The sequence below is a fragment of the Mobula hypostoma genome, chromosome 6, assembly GCF_963921235.1.
Source record: "Mobula hypostoma chromosome 6, sMobHyp1.1, whole genome shotgun sequence".
In the NCBI taxonomy this organism is placed as follows: domain Eukaryota; kingdom Metazoa; phylum Chordata; class Chondrichthyes; order Myliobatiformes; family Myliobatidae; genus Mobula; species Mobula hypostoma.
This window is the reverse complement of record NC_086102.1, coordinates 168,788,791-168,807,961: the sequence shown is the minus strand read 5'-3', so window position 1 is coordinate 168,807,961 and position 19,171 is coordinate 168,788,791. Positions and strand designations below refer to the sequence as shown.

The window sequence follows — 19,171 nt, the reverse complement described above, 5'->3', positions numbered from 1 at the left end:
AGAGACTTCAAACTTAATTATTCTTATACTCATTTCCTTTTGTTTTAATGGACAACTTTCTTTTTGTCTTCCTAATTAAGTATTGTACCAACATAAATGTTATACATTCTTCCTCGATTAAGGAGACTAAATGTGAATAAATTACTTGCAAATATAGTCACAATTCCCACTGTTCAGTAGTATTCTGAAGTCTCTCACAAAGCACAACCATGTTCAGCTTTTCCATTCTTTCCAGAAAAAAATGGATTGCCTTATATTTTCTCACATTAAATTTTATCTGCTAATTCTTTACTAACTTACTTGTCCTATCTGTATGTTTTTGCGAGATCATCGTATCTGCCTCAGAACTTACTTTTCCACCTATGTTACTACTGTCACAGATCTTTCTACTGTTCCTTTCAAATAATATTATAACTTGTAAATAACCGAGAAGCTGGTAACAATTCATGTGCCATTCTATTATTCACACCTTATCAAGCTGAAAACACAAAGTGCTGGAGGAACTCAGCAGGCCAGGCAGCATCTATGGAAAAGAGTACAGTCGACGTTTCAGTCCGAGAACCTTCCTGTATTTTGTGTGTGTTGCTCAGTGTGGTAACTTCTACTTTGAAAAAGGCACACTTGAGAACTTCATGCCAAAGAAACAACTTTACCTTGAACTTCAAAACATTACGTATATACAGAGGGTTTCACAACCCGTACGGCATGGCGGGAACACTATGTATGCGAGGGCCACCGGAAGAACAACAAACGGAAGTAGACCCCCCTTCCCGATATCCTAATTAGTATTAACTTACCTTCAAATACACTCACATTACAACACTTAGATTTCCAGCATCTGCAGATTTTCTCTTGTTCAAGCTGAAAGTAACCCATTTATCCCAATGATTACTTGTCCGGTACTCTATCTATTCTAACACATACTTCCAATGGCACAAACTCTTGTGCAGTAACCTTTTATGTGGCACCTTATTGAGTGGATTCTGAAAATCCAAATATGCCCTGTCTTCTAGTTCTCCTTTATCTACCATACTATTACATCCTTGAAGAATTCTGACAAACTTACCAAACAAAATTTCCCCTTCATTGCAATCACAGCTTATTTCTATCATGATTTTCTAAATGCTCTACTACTACTTCCTTATAATGGATTTCAGCAATTTCCCAATAACAGACTGCGAGCTAATTAGTATATTATTTCCTGTGTTCTTTCTCCTTCCTTTCTAGAAAAAGGCAGTTACAATTTAACAGTAATTCACAAGGACCTAACCAGAAGTTGGGTATACCGTGACAAATGCATCTACCATCTCTTTTAAAACCTGTGAATTCAGCCCATTGTTTGCTCAGGAACTTTTGCTTTGTGATAGTTAAACTTTTGTACTTCCTTTGTCTTGCATTTCCTACTACAGTATTATTGGGGAGCTTTTAGTGTCTATTTCTGCAAAGACAGATACAATTTGTTCAAAGCCTCTGGTAATTTCTTATTTCTCCATTATTACTTTTCTAGACTCATCATCTGAGGAACAATATTTATCTTTATTGTTTTTCTTTAAAGGCGTTTGTAGTGTTTTTACTCAGAATTGAAAATTTTGAAATTCTCTTTCTCCTTTGGTCGTCAGTGGGGGGTGGGGGGGGGCGCGGTGGATGCCCTGTGTATACAAGGCTGAAACTGACTAACTTTTGAGCACTTTGGGAAATCAAGGAGCATAGGACCAAAGAAAAAGTGGAGCTGACATACAGAATTACATGGTCCTCCCATTCCCCACCCCACCCCAATCACCACGAGAATCCCAAAGTATTGTCAATCTGTTTACATTGCCCTTTTCAGTAACCTTCTCTCATAAGTGGATGCTCAACATCTTGTTTTATTATGTTTTGCTCTAAGAGCTGTCAACAAGAACTATAGAATGGCAATGAGAGACTACCAGCTCTCAGACCACTGTAGAACTGGCAAAGAAAATCAAAGATTGCACTCTTTTTGCATCAGCTAGCTTTTCTAGAAGTTCCCAAATAGGCATTGGATCCTTCTTTTCAAAAAGTACATACAAATATTCATTTGTGGTTGTCCCCAAAGAAAGAGCAAATATGGTACAGCCAAGAAGAGAAAACTGTATCTGAACAAAGAGTGTACCCGGCTCTGCATTACACACATTTTAAATCAAAACAAAACATTGCAACATACACCCCTCTGTGTCCAAATCAGTTTTGATGCTATTCCATGCACCTGGAAGGCAGACAAAGTTTCATCATATAGGTTGTAAGGCAAGTAAAAAGGGCAAAGTTACAATAATAATGGAGATTTCAATATGCATGTAGATTGGGAAAGTCAGGTTGGTGCTGGACAGAATTTAGAAAGTACCTACAAGATGGCTTTTTAGAGTAGCTGGTGATTGAGCCCACTAGAGAAAAGACAATTCTGGATTAGGTGTTGTGTAATGAACCAGATGTGATTGGGGAGCTTGAGGTAAAGGAACCACAGTTTTGAACAGTTTTGTGCATTTTATCTTAGAAAGGGTATGCTGAACCTGGAGAGGGTACAAAGGAAGTTAACAAAAGTTGAAACCCATCGCATAGTGAAAGCCCTCAATAGAGCAGATGTGAAGAGGATGTTCCCTTTGGTGGGAGAGTCTGTCCAGAGGACACAGCCTCAGAATAGAGGAGTGTCATTTTAGAACAAAGATGAGGAAGATTTTTTTTAGCCAGAGAGTGGAGAACCTGTGGAATTCTTTTCCACAGACAGCTGTGGAGGCCAAGTCTTTATGTATATTTAAGGCAGAGGTTGATAGATTCTTGATTGGGCAGGGTATGAAGGGATACAGGGGGGAGGCAAGAGACTGGGGCTGAGAGGAAAATTGGATCAGCATGATGAAATGGCAGAGCAAACTCGAGTGGCTAAGTGGCCTAATTCTGCTCCTATATCTTATGGAACCCTTAGGAGCACAAAATGCAGAAATCAGAGGTGTAAAGGGATTAAGGGGTTCTTGTGGAGGTTTCCCTAAAGGTTAACTTGCAGGTTGAGTCTGTGGTAAGGAAGTCAAATGCAATGTTAGCATTTGTTTTGAGAGGATCAGAACATAAAGGCAAGGATGTAATGCTGAGGCTTTTTAAGGCTTTGGTCAGACCACAGTTGGTATATTGTGAGCAGTTTTAGGCTCCTTATTGAAGAAAGGATGTGATGACACTGGAGAGGGTCCAGAGGAAGTTCACAAGAATGATCCCAGGAACGAAAGGGTGTGAGAAGCATTTGATGACTCTGGGCCTGTACTCGCAGTTTAGAAAAATGAGTAGGGGAGGAACTCATTGAAACCTATCAAATGATGAAAGGCCTAGATTCCTACACAGGACATGTCCTATAGTGAGGCTATCTAGGACTAAAGACCACAGCTCAAAAAAGGACATTTCTTTTCAACAGAAATGAGGAAGAATTTCTTTTGCCAGAGAGTGGTGAATCTGTGGAATTCAATGCCAAAGGATTGCTGTGGAGGTCAAAGTTCAAGTAAAATTTATTATCAGAGTACATATATGTCACCACATACAATCTTGAGATTCTTTTTCTGCAGGCATACCTAGCAAATCTATAGAACAGTAACTGCAAACAGGATCTGTAAACTATATACTGTGCAAATGCAGATAATAAATAAAAAGCAATAAATAACTAGTTTGAAATAACAAGATAAAAGAGTCCTTAAATGAATGTAGTTATTTCCTTTTGTTTGAGAGCTTGACGGTTGAGGGGTAGTAACTGTTCTTAAACCTGGTGGTGCGAGTCCTGAGGCACCTGTAACCTTCTATCTGATGGCAGCAGCGAGAAGAAGAGCTTAGCCTGGGTGGTGAAGGTCAGGTCAATGGGCATATTTAAAGTGGAGGATATGTTCTTAATTATTAAGGGTGTCAAAGGTTACGGGGAGAAGCCGGGAGGGTGGACATTGATCGTCAGTGTTTGTGTGTAGTTTTTCACTGATTCCGTTGGGTTTCTTCGTTCGACTGTGAATGTAAGAAAACGAATATCAGGATAGTACAGACACACACGTAATTAGATCATAAATTTACTTGAACGGTGAGCCTTGTAGCTGGCTGCTAGATTTTGGGGAGGAAAGAGGCGAGTTATTCACTCAGAGGGAGAAGGAGGGGGTGAGGTAGCTTTGCTCTTGGGTCTGGCAAAACTATTTATCTGCAGATCCTGGAGACGGGCAGTTGAGAGTTCCACCCGATCTGACTGCCGGATAGTTTTCCAGGGGTATGTCCGTAGCCAGGTACCCCTAGAAAAGGAAGGAGTACGCGGCGTCAATGGACACCATTGAAGTGTTCGGGCATTTGACGCCGCAGGAAACAAACTGCATCCTGATGTTTAGTTATTGCAGTTTATAGTGACTCGTGAAATTGTAATACTCAGAATAAAGTAGCCTTCGTAAAAAGAAAACATTCCGACTGCAGAGGAAATCTTCACGATGACTTGGAGTGATTATAAGCAACTGAACGCGGTTAAAGTTAGTACCCCCGGCAGAAGGCACTCTCTACAGCAAACTATTAACATGAAAGGACATGAGTCACCCGCCAGTACTCGCCTGATCAGGCAGGCCCTGTGAAGCGTTGACAACCGGTCCCTGGGAACCGGTGGCGGAGGTTTGTTCGCAAAACTATTTGAAGCGGGCCCTAGCTCAGAGTCCTCCCAGTGCTGGCGGCTGCGCGAGGCGTCAACCGGACAAACGCTCACCTTGGCAACCGGGCTCAGCGTCCTCCCGATGATGGCGGCTGCCTCAGAAGACAACCGCGCTAACGATCTCCCTAGCAACCGCGGTGGAGCGTTCAGCTGTCGGCCCGCTTTCCTCCACCGCTCTTCAGATGACATCGGCTGCTACTCTGAGCGTTTCCCAATTTGTACCTCGCACTATGAGCATGCAACAATTCCTGGACATTGGCCGTTGGAATAGAGATCACTTGTAAAACCCTTCTTGATTTAACTCTCTACTCGCTCAATAGGCTATATTTGCGCACAGTTCGGTGATAGCTTGGGTCTGATGGTAAGTGTGAATTAAGTACGCTTCCTCGACTTATATCCCAGATATATTTCCATCCGCTTACCTTGTCGAGAATACTGCGATGGTCTTTCTCTGATTCCCTGGTATCTTGCATTCTGTCGGGTACTTCACGTTCCACCCAGCCTGCTCCAGAAAGCAAGACCTTATCGCTTGGATCAGATTTTCTCATCGAGATTTCCTCCGTCATACATTTAATTAAGCAGTTGATCATTCCTGACAGCTATCGTCGTTTAACTTTCTCTCCAGATAAACTCGCACACCTGCACTCAAAGCCAGCCTCTCAAATTTGCAAACTCACAGGTCCCTCTGCTCTTATGTTACTAATAAGGTCATTTCCTTTTTTGGCTTTGCACTCACAATGAAGGTGCCAGAAGTTTCTCTTTTCACAGATGCCTTCAGAACAGCAGTGTTTCTAAAACTTTCTGTCACTGCCATCTGCTAATTTTCTGTCAGTCTGTATTACCCTAATTGTCCTGCTTACATTAAATTACTACATCTTTTGTGTGAGATTAAAGGAAACTCTGCCCTATTCTCTCAAATGCAAAGCATTTGTATATTATATATAATATAAATAGTCTAAAATCATGTATTGCTGGTTTTGAACCCATGGAAACTATTGTGCATTTCTCTTCAGTCTGAAAAAACCTAAACTTTCATTTGAAGTACAAAACAGAAACTACAGAGAAGAGAAAATCGCAGATGCTGGAAATGAAAGTAATACAAAAAATGCTGGAGGAACTCGGCAGGCCAAGCAACATCTATAGAAAAGAATAAACAGTCGACGTTTTAGCCCGAGACCCTTTGTCAAAACTACAGATGCTAGAAATCGTAAGATACAAATAGCAAATGCTGGAATTATTTAGCAAATCAGATGGCATCCTTGGGAAAAAGAAAAATATGGTGTCACCTATTGTCAGTACTGGCCATTTATCAGGCCGATCTGAACTTTTTAAGGCCTAAAGATACCAATGTGAAATATTGAAGGTGAGCTTCTTGAAGTGGTGGTAGAGGCCAAACATAAAGAAATAAAGATGGGAATGGGATGGATAATTAAACTGGCAAGCAATGGCGGCTCATTAACAACAGAACAGAAATGTTTTGCAGCCACTCAAACTGTGGTACTTCCATTGTAGAGGAAACTACTGTACATTGTTTTAAACTAAGTCATGCACTGGATTGAGGTGTTCTGTAAAGCTGTCACTCAATTTCCCTAATGCAGAGGAGACTATCATAAACACTGAATGCAGTACGTTAAATTAGAAGAGGTTGGAATGAATCATTCCTTAACCCAGAAAGAGTGCTTGAATCCCTGGTATAATGCAGGAACTGGTTCTTTGACCCACAATGTTGTACTGAACCAATTAAACCAAAAAATGCCTAATTACACTTATCCCTATTGCCTGCACATAGTTAGGTTCTCTGCATATTTATTTGCCCGTCTAAGAGCCACTTAAATATCTCTATTGTATCTGCCTCTATTGCCACTCCTGGCAACCAGCACGCTCTGCAAAGCATCTCCTTTGAAATTTCTCCTCCATCTTAAATGCATGATCTCTGGTATTAGCCATTTCATCTTTGAAAAGTTACATCCATTGTTTGTCTATGCCTGTCATAACTTCTTTCAGATTTCTCCTCAACCTCCACCGCTCCTGTTGAACAACCCGAGTTTGTCCCACCTCTCCTTATAACATCTGCCCTCTAATCCAGGCAGCGTTCTGGTAAACCTCTTCTGCCTCCTCTCCAAAGCCTCCACCTTCTCAAAATTAGAGTCATAGTCATAATAAAGTACAGTACAAAAATAGGCCCTTTGGCCCAACCAGTTCATGCCGAACCATTTAAACTGTCTACTTCCTGCAAGCATTTACCCAATCTGTACCCTTCATTATTTTGTATACCTCTATTAAATCTCCTCTCAATCTTCTATGTTCCAAAGAATAAAGTCCTAACCTATTCAATCTTTCCTTATACCTTAGGACCTCCAGACCCAGCAACATCCTCGTAAATTTTCTCTGTACTCTTTCAACCATGTTTACATCTTTCCTGTAGGTAGGTAATCAAAAGTGCACACAGTACTCCAAGTTAGGCCTACTAATATCTTACACAACTTCAACATAACATCCCATCTCCTGCACTTCATGCTATGATTTATGATGGCCAATGTGCCAAAAGCTTTCTTTATGAACCTATCCACCTGTGACACCACTTTTAATGAATTATGAACCTGTATTCCCAGATCCCTTTGTTCTACCACACTCCTCAGTGCCCTACTATTCACTGTGTAAGACCTACTGTGGTTAGTCCTACCAAAGTACAACACCTCTCACTTGTCTGCATTAAATTCCATCTGCCATTTTTCAGTTCATTTTGCCAGCTGGTCCATATCCTACTGCAAGTCATGATAGCCTTCCTCATTGTCCACTACACCTAAAGTCTTGGTGTCATCACCATATTTGCTGATCCAGTTAACCACATTATCATCCAGATCGTTGATGACAAACAACAACAGACCCAGCACCAATCCCTGCAGCACTCCACTAGTCACAAGCCTCCAGTCAGAGAGGCAACCATCTACTAGCCAATGTCTAATCCAATTTACCACCTCATCTTGAATACCGAGCAGCTGAACCTTCTTGAACAACCTCTCATGAGGGACCTTGTCAAATGCCTTGCTAACGTCCATGTAGACAGCAGGTACTTCCATATGGAATTTAATACAGTATTCCAGATGCAGCCTAACCAGAGTTATATAAAACTGCAGCACAAGTTCCTGCCTCTTGAACTTAATGCCTTGACTAATACAGGCAAACATGCCATGTCAATGATCTGTAACATGTGCACAAAGTTTATCTGACCACAAATTGAACAAATTAGTTGAAGGTAAGTAATTAAAGGCTGCCTCACACATTTGATTGAATGACTAATATAAAAAAGAAGTAGGATCATACAAAAAATGGAAGATAGGGTTAGAAGACATGACAACACATACAATATGCTGCCATATTAGTGCTTTCCTTAACTATTGTAAAATGCGAAGGCTTAGGTAAACATCCTCAATACTCATCTGGTCTGTTTCACATATCACTTTGTTTCCGATTTAAGCAACCTCTCAGCTTTGTCTTCCTATCTCTCCATGGTATTTATTGGTCCTCTTTTTCTCTGTGATCAGTCCTAAGGTTGACCACTTGCTCATCCTCAAATTTAATTGATCTACAATTGGTAGCTGCCTTCATCCATCAAGGCCCTAAGATTTTGTTTGTTAAACATCTGTTATTTCTTTTTCCTCTTTAAAAATTAATTTAATTTAATTTAAATTAATTTAATTTCTTCTTCCTCTTCCTCCCTTTTGCCGCCTGCTGTCGGGGACTCGGGAGTCAATCAACTCGGGACTTTGAGACTTTCTTTTACTGTGCCCATGGTCTGTTCTTTATCAAATTATGGTATTGCTTTGCACTGCTGTAACTATATGTTATAATTATGTGGGTCTGTCAGTGTTAGTCTTTGGTCTGTCTTGTTTTCTGTGATATCACTCTCGAGAAACATTGTATGCATTTCTAAATGACAATAAAAGAGGACTGAGTGTTCTCATAATCTAAAAGTCCTTTAAAACGTAGATCTTTTATAGATTACAATAGAAGAAGACTATGAATACACCCTAAGTAGTAGAGGAGGTATCTAATAAAGTGGCCACAGAGTATAGTTTTTAAGTGTTCCAACACATTATTCCCATTTTATGTGGAATTTGGATCGGTTATTATTTTTGCAAATACAAATGAGCTGAGGCAATACATTCTGGAGGACTAAATGATCCTAAGTAATGGTAAATGCAACTAATGCTTCAGTGGTACACATCTAGATTAAAATGTTCAAAGTTCAAAGTAAATTTATTGTCAAAGTACATATATGCCACCATATACCACCCTGAAATTAATTTTCTTGTGGACTTACTCAATAAATCCTTAACAGAATAGTAACCATAGTAGAATCAATGAAAGACCTCACCAACTTGTGCGTTCAACCAGTACGCAAAAAACAACAAACTGCGCAAATCCAAACATAAATAAACAAACAAACAAACAAATAATAAACAATAAATATCCAGAACATGAGATGAAGAACCTTTGAAAGTGAGTCCATAGGTTAGAGCAGGGGGCTAAGCACACAGCCTCGTTTGTGGTGCACTTGTGCTGACCGAGCACTGACAATGTGGAACTTTGAAGCCATTAGCTAGCAACAATGCTCATCTGTACAGCTTTTACTCCATAAGCACGCAACAATAAATTTTAAAAACTCCAGCATCACTCATATTTGCCAATGAAACTAAATATTTGAGCCTTTTGATGTTATAGTCATTAGTCTTTAAAATTAGAGATCTAATTGATATAAAGTTAAACTCTGACCTGAACCTGACCTACTTTAACTTTTGCTTTACCAGTTTCAACAAGTCATGACAAAATCAGCATTAGTAGGAAACAAAATACGGGTTTTCAGATTAAATTCAAATATTTCAATGACAAGCTTGATAGCAGCCAGAATACTTGAACCATATGTAACATCTTCCAGACCTATAAAATCCAGTTCAAAATCTTACCTCACAGAGTATACATAGAAAACTAACTAGGCCAGTGCCATGATTGTTGTATGATCAAACCAAGTTTAAAAGAATCTTTCAGCTCCTCTTTCAAAGTCCTCAGAACTGGTGACACAGTGGAGGGGTGCATGATCTCAGATTTTTCATGGAGTATGTTTTCTAACTTTTAGTTTATTTATTGTTCATCAGTACATTATCTACAACAATCACAATATCATCATTTCACCAAATTTAGTATTATTTTTTTCAAGCGGTTTTGTACCATTTTGAAGGTGAGGGTAATTGTTTCATATATTCATAGTCGTACAAAATGGAGACAAACCCATTGGCCCAATTTGTCCACGCTGACACAGGTGTCTATTATGCAAATTCCATTTTCCTGCATTTGGCACATATCCCTTTTAGACTTTCCTATCCACATATCTGTCCAAATTACTTTTAAACTTGAAGTTGTACCTGGCTCTTTCACCTCCTCTGGCAGCTCATTCCAAATACTCACCACCCTTTGTCTGAAAAATTGTATCCCCAGAACCCTTTTGAATATTTCCCCTCACGTTAAGTTTAGAAGTACCCTTTAGTTTTAGAATACCCTACCCTGAGAAAAACAGTGTGACTATCTCCATTATCTGTGCCCTAATGATTTTATAAGGCCTATAAATTCACTCCAGAGTTGACAATGCTCCAGAGAAAACATTCCCAGCCTAATCAATCTATCCTTTTAACTCAAGCTCTTCAGTCCAGTCAATATTCCTGTGTATTTTTCTGTATACTGTCTCGATTAATTACATCCTTCCTAGCGCATAGGAAGCAGAGCTGCACGCAATACTCCAAGTGCAGCCTAGCCAATAACTTGTACAACCGTAACATGATATCCCAGTTCCTATACTCAATGCCTCAGCTGATGAAGGCAAACTACCAAGTGCCTGCTTCCCAACTGTGGTGCCACTTTTAGGGAACTAGTTCAAGTTCAATTTATTGTCATTCAACTGTACACATGTATACCGCCAAATCAATCAAAGTTCCTCCATACTAAGGTGCACAACACAACACATATAACTCACACACATAACACATAAAGTAATATTACCATAATTAAATGAACAAATAACAAGGTGCAAACATGATACAAGTTAAAAAGTAAAAAATACAACACTTACTGGTACTTCATATGTGATGAGACCTGGTTGGTGGTAGGGAGTTCAGTAGCAGTATTAGGGGAACAAACTATTTCCCATTTTAACAGTACCTCTCCTGCCTGATTGTCGGGGATCAAAGAGAATGATGGAAGGGATCACTGACAATGCAAAGGACCCTGTGTACAAGCACACCTGATAAATATCTCCAGTGAGTGGAAGAGAGATCCTGATGATCCCCTTAGCAGTCCTTGCAATCCTTTATAGGGACTTGTGGCCAGATGCCTTGCAATTCCCATACCAGATGGTGTTGCAACTGGTCAGGACACTGTCAACGGTGAAAGTTAGTTAAATTAGCGGGGAAGGGGATAAGACCTCAATCTTCTCAGCAAGTGGAGATGCTGCTGTGCTTTCCTGACCAACGAGATGGTGTTGAGGGACCAGCGATATTGTCCATACTGTGCACTCACAGAAACTTGGTGTTCCTAACCCTCTCCGTGTAGGCCACGTATGCACACTGGAATACAGTTTTAGGAAATGCACAATAATGCATTTTGCTAAAAGGAACAGTAAAGCGGACTGTTATCTAAATGGGGAGAAGGTTCAAACATCAGAGCTGCGGGGGGACTTAGGAGTCCTTGTGCAAGACTCCAAGAAGGTTAATTTACAGATTAAGCCTGTGGTAAAGGAGGCAAATGCAATGTTGCATTTATTTCAAGGGGAATAGAGATAATGTTGAGCCTTAATAAGACACTAGTCAGGCCACACTGGAGTATTGTCAACAGTTTTGGGGCCTCATATCTCAGAGAGGAGGTGTTGTCATTGGACAGTGTCCAGAGGAGGTTCACGAGAACAATTCCAGGAATGAAGGTTTAACATATGAGGAACGCCTTGGGCCTGTACACTTCATCATTTACCTGCACTGCACTTTCTCTGGAGCTTTTACACTTTATTCTATATTGTTATTGTTTACTTTGTTCTACCTCAATAATGATTTGAACGGTATGCAAGTAAGCTTTTCACTGTATCTTAGTACATCTAACAATAATAATCCAATAAACCAATTTTGGTGTCATCTGCAAACTTACTGCTCATGCTACCTACATTCTTTTCCAAATCATTAATGTATATGATGAACAATAAAGGACACAGCACTGATCCTTGTGACACATCGCTGGCCACAAGCTTCCAGTATAAAAAACAACCCTCCACAACTACCAAGCAAATTTTGTACCCAATTTTCTATTTTATCCTAATTCCCATGTATTCTAACCTTCTGGACCAGCCTACCATGTGGGACATTGTCAAAGGTTTTGCTAAAGTCCACGTAAACAGCTGAGCTCTTCTACTGACTGAGATTAGATTTTAGTGGACCTATGTCATGCACATTTTTGTTTGAACTAATTGGAAATGTTTTGTCAAATTAAAGATACACACGCACAAAATGTTTCTTCAAATGACCTCATACTTATCAAATGTGTAGACATATAAAATTTAAAACAGTTTCTTACTGCTTTTCACAACATCAGTTCACTATATCCACATCAGCTACACCTCCGCAGCCCTCAACCCTGCCCCCCCCCGCACCTCTGCATTGCCACTTTACGTTTACACTCCACACCTCATAGCTACACTGGCATAGTCACTGTCCTACCGTGTTTTCATATGCCCTGCTGCTACCTTAGAGAGTTCTTCTAGCCGAGTCACTTTATCACTTTATCATTCCCTATCACAGTCACCTTATGTTCAGATACTCCTGCACTTAGCGTCACTTACGTACATACAATCAGTCTATGTACATAAATTAATATTATACATAAATAAGATAATATGCACAGCTACATTCAACAGTTACTTATACAATGTGTTTTATAGGATTACTTTTCTATTGATTGTGTTTTTTTAATGCTGCATCAGATCATTGGAGTAGCAATCATTTTGTTCTCCCTTACACTTATGTACTGAAGAATAACAATAAACAATCCTGAATCTTGAATTTTTAATCAGATTGAATTTTACCTTCATTGTGAATTTCTACTCAATTTTAATCTCCAGTCCCTTAGCCTGGTTCGTGAAATTCAGTCTGTTAATTCTTTCAAGAAAACTTCCCCAAAGTTTTCACGGGCAATTGTTCTGACATATCTATGAAATTACCAAATTATTGAAATATTTTTTTAAACTGTATGTGCTGGAAAACTGAGAAATTAAAAACTAAATACAGGAAGTACTCAGCATCTGAGAAATGGAAACCAGAAATACCATTTCTTTCAGAGTCCCTTCATCAGAATATGTGGAAAATGCATCTGCAAATCAACATTTTATAAAGTTTTGTCTCTTTTGTCTCTGTTTCTCTATCCACGGGTGCTCTCTGGCCATGTGAGTGTTTCCATTATTTTCTATTTTTTATCAATATTCCTCTACCCATCAAAAGCTACCAACTGCCATAACCAGCTCCTGCTTTCCTTCCCACCAAATGCTGAACTTTGATGTCTTCGTGACTTTGACCACAAGCACAGTAAGGATGTGGATGTGGATTCCAAGCCCATCTTCAGGAGTGAAGAATTGAGTGGCACATTTTTGACAAAGGATATACTGTTGGGTCAATTGCACTCAAAGTAATTGAAGTTTTATGTGGTGGTACCCTGGTTCTGAGCCATTTCAGTGCATTTTAATGGAAGCATTACAATTTCTAGCACATGCCTCTATGTACGTGCGACCATGAGCATTCAGATCTCGTGCTCAAATACAAAATCTAATATTCAGTTTTAACAGACTTGACAAAGTAGATCATTTAGATTAACAGTTCTGACATTTGACATTTCGGCAGCCAAGTGTATAATATAAACACTGATCAAGGGTATTTGCAAAGGCCCTTGCTTGAGGAGTTTTCATACAAAGATGAGGTACAATAGTATAAAAGTTATATTAATTTTCTAGTAACTCTGTGAATCTTGGACCAGAAAGTACAAAATAGTAGATCTCGTTCACAATCTCAGGCTGGCTCAAAGCACTTTATAACCAATGCATTACTTTCAGGCCCAATCACAAGCAGCTAAAGAAATTAGATCTATATTCCTTGTATTGAAATATGCAAGATCTTTTTGGGGGGCATAACAGAGTAAATATCAAGATATGTCCACTTACCAGAGATTCTCAAAAGAAGGCACTTAGTTGCAAGATTAGGGGACAACTATTTAAAACACAGGAAGAGGATAGTGGATGTTAGATGATTGCAGGTATTTACAGAGGTTATAAGGTGGTCTGCTGAAAAATCAGGGAATTGGGAGTTATGGGGAACTAGCACAGAAGAGGACGTGAGGCTGCGGTCATACTGAATGAAGGAACAGGCTTGAGGAGCTGAGTGGCTTACTCCTGCTCATATATTCTAGTTCAGGGATGGCGAACATAAGGCATGCATGCCCAAGGAGGCACACGCAAAGCCTTTGTTGGCTAGTGACTCTTTAACCCCACCCCCCCCATAATAAAAAGATTATCTGTATGGCCAAGTGAAGCAGCACATGATTTTTTTAATAAACCAAGAGCAGTGAGGTGAGAAGTTTTCATGGGAAAAGTCTCAGCCTGGCTTGGCACAAGCTAGACGGTTGCAAGAACACGCAACGACGTTAACCTTTCAAAAATAGTTTCAGTGTCAACTGATGGTGCACCCAGCATGATTGGTAAAGAGGCATGTTTTGTCCATCTGTTTGCATAATATGTCAGGCACCCACCGACAGCCTTTCATTGTGCAGTACATAAGAAGGGTTTATGGGCAAAAGCTGGCCTTAAGGACATTGAAGAAGTTATGAAAATACTAATTTTATTTCTTGGCATACTTTGAAAAAAAGGCAATTTCAAAATTTACAGAGGGAGGTGAATTTGTTGTATACAGGGCTACTTGTGTACAATAGTGTTCATTGGCTTAATAAATGTTCTGTCCTAAAATGATTTGTTTGAATGAAAAATTTGCTTGATAAGAAATATATAAAATTGTATAGATTTGCGGATTGATTTTTTTTCAGATTTTTTCTCACATTTAAATGACTTGAACACCAAATTACAAGAAGCCTTTGAAATCAAACTGTATTATTTAAACATGATGCTAAAAATGGAACTTTTAAATATTTCCCACCTAAAAAAAAGCACATGACAGATACTGAAATTCCTGAAAAGACAGACATTAAGTGCCTAATAATAAAATTTTTGAGCATCATTGGTTCAACTACTGAATAATTTTCTTTAAGAGCCACTAAGTTCAGGTCACTTGAAGAAACTGTAAAATTCATAAAGTATGCAGCCAGTGTAATATTAGACAAACTGAATTTGGGAATGTTGCTGTGGATTTATTTGGATAATTTTGAAATGTGATTGATTGATTTACAAAGCAGCTCAACTTGGAAGCAAAAAAATGTTGACTTAAGAACTGAACTAGAAAATATTGAAAGAAACAAGAGAAAATTTGCAGATGCTGGAAATTCAAGTAACACACACAATTTGCTGGAGGAACTCAGCAGGCCAGGCAGCATCTATAGAAAAGAGTACAGTTGACGTTTTGGGCTGAGGCCCTTCTGCAGGGTCTTGGCCCAAAATGTCGACTGTACTCTTTTCCATATATATTGAAAGAGATTGGTTAGAGACTGGAAGAAAGAATTAAAATTCAGACAATGATCTTCTGAAATTGTGTAATTCCATTCCTGAGACTTTAATTGTCATTGACAGATTCACATGAGTCATTTTGCCAGTGATAAACTTGGTCCAAACTACAGTAATTCTTTGATCTTTTATGAATATGCACTGAAGCTTGTAATTTCATGTTCACATTTCTTGTGTTATATATAAGGAAAAACAACAATACTATTTAGAAAGTTATTTTTCAGCTGTCTTTAAAAAATTATTATTAATAACATTTGAACAGGTTTTCTAAAATGATTCATTTAATTCAATATGTCTCTATCATACTAATACTAAAACAATGAATACATGTACTGTAAGTAAGCAACAGAACTCATTGTTGTTTCTTAAAGAAGTCCATAATTATTGTTATAAATTCATTAATCAATGATAATCTGAGCTCAAAATTACCATGCCACATGAGAGAATTTTTTAGAAGATTATTGCCAACTTGGGCACAAACTCTTAAAAAGGCATGCCACTCCTGTTATAATTGTTCTAATTTAAGTTATGTGACAGTCAATTTGCACCTAGTGAGCTCCCACAAACAGTAGTGAAAAGATGGCCAAATCATCTATTTATAAATTCCAAAATTTGTGGTTAATACAATTACAAAATAAAACAGTCATTTTAAATATGTTGATTACCTGGGGAAAAAATGGACTGGTGATTTAAAAAAAGTGAAGTCTCACAATATTTTCCTTTGGTCACTTACCATTCAGCAAGAAGTGGAGGAAGAGATGGTGATAGAGAGGTAGGTTAGAGACAGAGAACATAGTAAGAGAGATTGGGAGCAAGGAGAAGGAAGGAACCAGGATGTGGAAAGAACAGAGAGAAAGGAAGGGATTGAGGTGGAGGAGAGAGGCAAATGTAATGATGAGAGATAGAGAGAAAGAAGGAAACAAGAGAGAGGAAGACAAAGATAGGAGAAAGAGAAAAAGTGGAAAGAAGGTAAAAAAAAATACAAATGAAGGAGAGATAGCTTAGAGCAGGGGTCCCCAACCTTTTTTGCACTGCGGACTGGTTTAATATTGACAATATTCTTACGGACCGGCCGACGAGGGGGTGGGTTAATCACGACCGGAATAACAGATTATTGATAAGTCAACTATAAGTCACTTATAAGTGGCTAATACACTCAATTTCGTTTCTAAAGGGGTTTATCTAACGAATTTAACATTAAACACAAAGCACATAGTTTCCTCGCATGAATATAGTGATAAGTCAATTATAACAGTGGTCCCAAACCTCCGAGCCGCGGACCGATAGATTGCCGTGAAGAATGCAGCGGTGGCCGGAACGCACCCAGCACACCTTTAAGAAAAAAGCCGAAATAAACAAGCTAATTGATTAGGTGCTGCCCGGCATGTAAATGTCGGCCCAGATCAGAGGCGACGCAATCGGCAATTGCCTCTGATCCGGGCCAACATTTACGTGCCAGGCGACACCTAATTAATTAGCTTGTTTATTTTGGCTTTTTTCTTAAAGATGTGCTGGGTGCGTTCCAGCTCCCGCTGTACTGCTGCATTCTTCGCGGCTCAGAGGTTGGGGACCACTGAATTATAAGTCACTTATAAATCAATAGCATCATAACATTTTAAGTAACGTTTGGATATTAAACACGCAGCGCATATTTTCCACGTATGAACATATAAAATCATTGCAACACACCAATATCGCTGAATCAATGGAAGCCCTGGGCTTGTTTCCTTGCAACAGGACAGTCCCATTGAGGGGTGACGGGAGACAGCGATACTCAAAGGGGGGGCTCCTTATGTCCAGTCTATTCTGCAATTTAGTTTTTGTTGCATTCATTACAGAAAACTCCACTTTCCAGCGATACGATGTTGGAAATGAAGCAACGTTTTCAGTGCTTTCGTGGCTTTCTCAGGATATTCAGCCTTGACTTTGAACCAGAATGCCAACAGAGACGTTATGTCAAACATACTTTTCAGCCCACCATCATTTGCAAGCTCGAGGAGTTGATCTTTTTCCCGTGCTGACATGGATGATTTACCGGGGACATTCACAAATGAGTCACAGAACCATTCCTTTGCACATCTTGGGTCATTTGAGTCTTGGGTCCCTGATGACCTCGCATGTGTTAAAGTTCAACAGTGGGCGTGACAGGGAATGAGGAAAGGTGCAGCTGACTCATATTGTTTCGTATCGCCAAATCATATTGTTTCCTCACGGCCCGGTAGCACCATGCTTTGCAGCCTGGTACCGGTCCGCAGCCCAGTGGTTGGGGACCACTGGCTTAGAAACCAAGTGGGAGAGAGAGAGAGAACATGGTAGGAGAAAAGGAGAGGGTGGAGGGAGTGGGGAGAACAGGAGAGAGCGGAGGGGAAGGGGATAGAAGGTGCAGGGCTAGGAGCAAGATGGAGCAAAAGAGAAAACAGATATATAAAAGAAGAAGGCATGTTGAAAGAAGGAAGAGGAAAGTAGGAAAGAGAGAGAAAAGTGGTTTGAAAAGTTGAAGTCAAAGTTGAAGTTTATTGTTAGATACATAGGTACATGTATGGGCAAGGTGCAAAGAAAAAAATCACAAACACTTAGCATCATATAAGCCGCATTCACAAGAAAAATATATATTGAACATAAATTATACATAATTTTTACAAAAATACACAAGTAGTACAAAAGAAAGTCAATTTTAGTGCAATGTGGTCAAAGTGTTCATGGTTTTGCAAAGATGTAGTTTTTCAGGTTTTTCCATTTGTTTGAATTGGAACCAAATGGTTGAAGGGAAGTAGATGTTCTTGAACTTGGTGGTGTGGGACTTCAGGCTTCTGTACTTCCTGCCTGATGGTGGCTGCAAGAAGATGGCATGGCCTAGTTTGGTTGAGATCTTTGATGATGTTGTAGATGTGCCTTCTTGAAGCAGCGCCTCCTGTAGATACTACCGATGGTGGAAGGGATGTGTCTGTGATGTATTCTTACATCCCTGTGTATTTGAATTGCCATACCAGACTATGATGCATCTAGTGAAAATATTTTCAACAGCATATCTGTAGAAGTTTGTTAGAGTGTTTGATTGCAAGCCAAACCTCCTTAATCTCCTAAGAAAGTAAAGATGATGGAGCACATTCCCAGTGATTGCATCTAGGCATTGGTTTGCATTTTCATTGATACTTGTTGGCCTTAGAGCTTATTCCAAGCATATACATATTTTCTAGCAAGATCATCTTAATTGAAATGGTCCTGCAAAGATGGCATCTTAGACAGGTCATCCAATATGCTAATGCCAAGCAATTTAAAGTTACTGACTCTTCACTGCCAATTACTCAATGTAGACTAGTGCATGATCTCCCTCTTCCCTTTCCTGAAGCTAACAATCAGCTCTTTAGTTTTGCTGATGTTGTGTGAAAGGTTGTTGTTGCAGTACCACTCAATCAGTGAACAGGTATCCCTCTCTGGTAAATTGACTCATCACCATGATGGGTGGAGTGAGTAGGTGATTTGGGACTGTGGGAGAGAAGAAAGGAGAAGACAGAGAGAGAGAAGGACAGACAGACAGACAGACAGGGACGGAAATAGAGATAGGTAGAGAGAGAGAGAGGTTTAGAGACAGGGACAGAAAGAACGGTAACCCTTTCATTCCTGGAATCATTCTCGTGAATCTTCTCTGAACCCTCTCCAATATCCTTTCTAAAATAAGGAGCCCAAAACTGCATACAATACCTCCAAGTGTGGTCTCACGAGTGCCTTATAGAGCCTCAACATCACATCCCTGCTCTTAT

General features: G+C 39.5%; 1 protein-coding gene across 1 annotated transcript in view; it reads right to left on the bottom strand.

Moving 5' to 3' along the window:
- Window positions 1–5,088, bottom strand: part of erich2 (glutamate-rich 2) — a 132,791-nt gene extending 127,703 nt beyond the window's left edge. The window contains exon 1 of the mRNA XM_063050116.1: window positions 5,083–5,088. The gene's annotated coding sequence lies outside the window, so the exon portion shown is untranslated. The remainder of the gene's footprint in view (window positions 1–5,082) is intronic.
- Window positions 5,089–19,171: the final 14,083 nt, after the last annotated feature.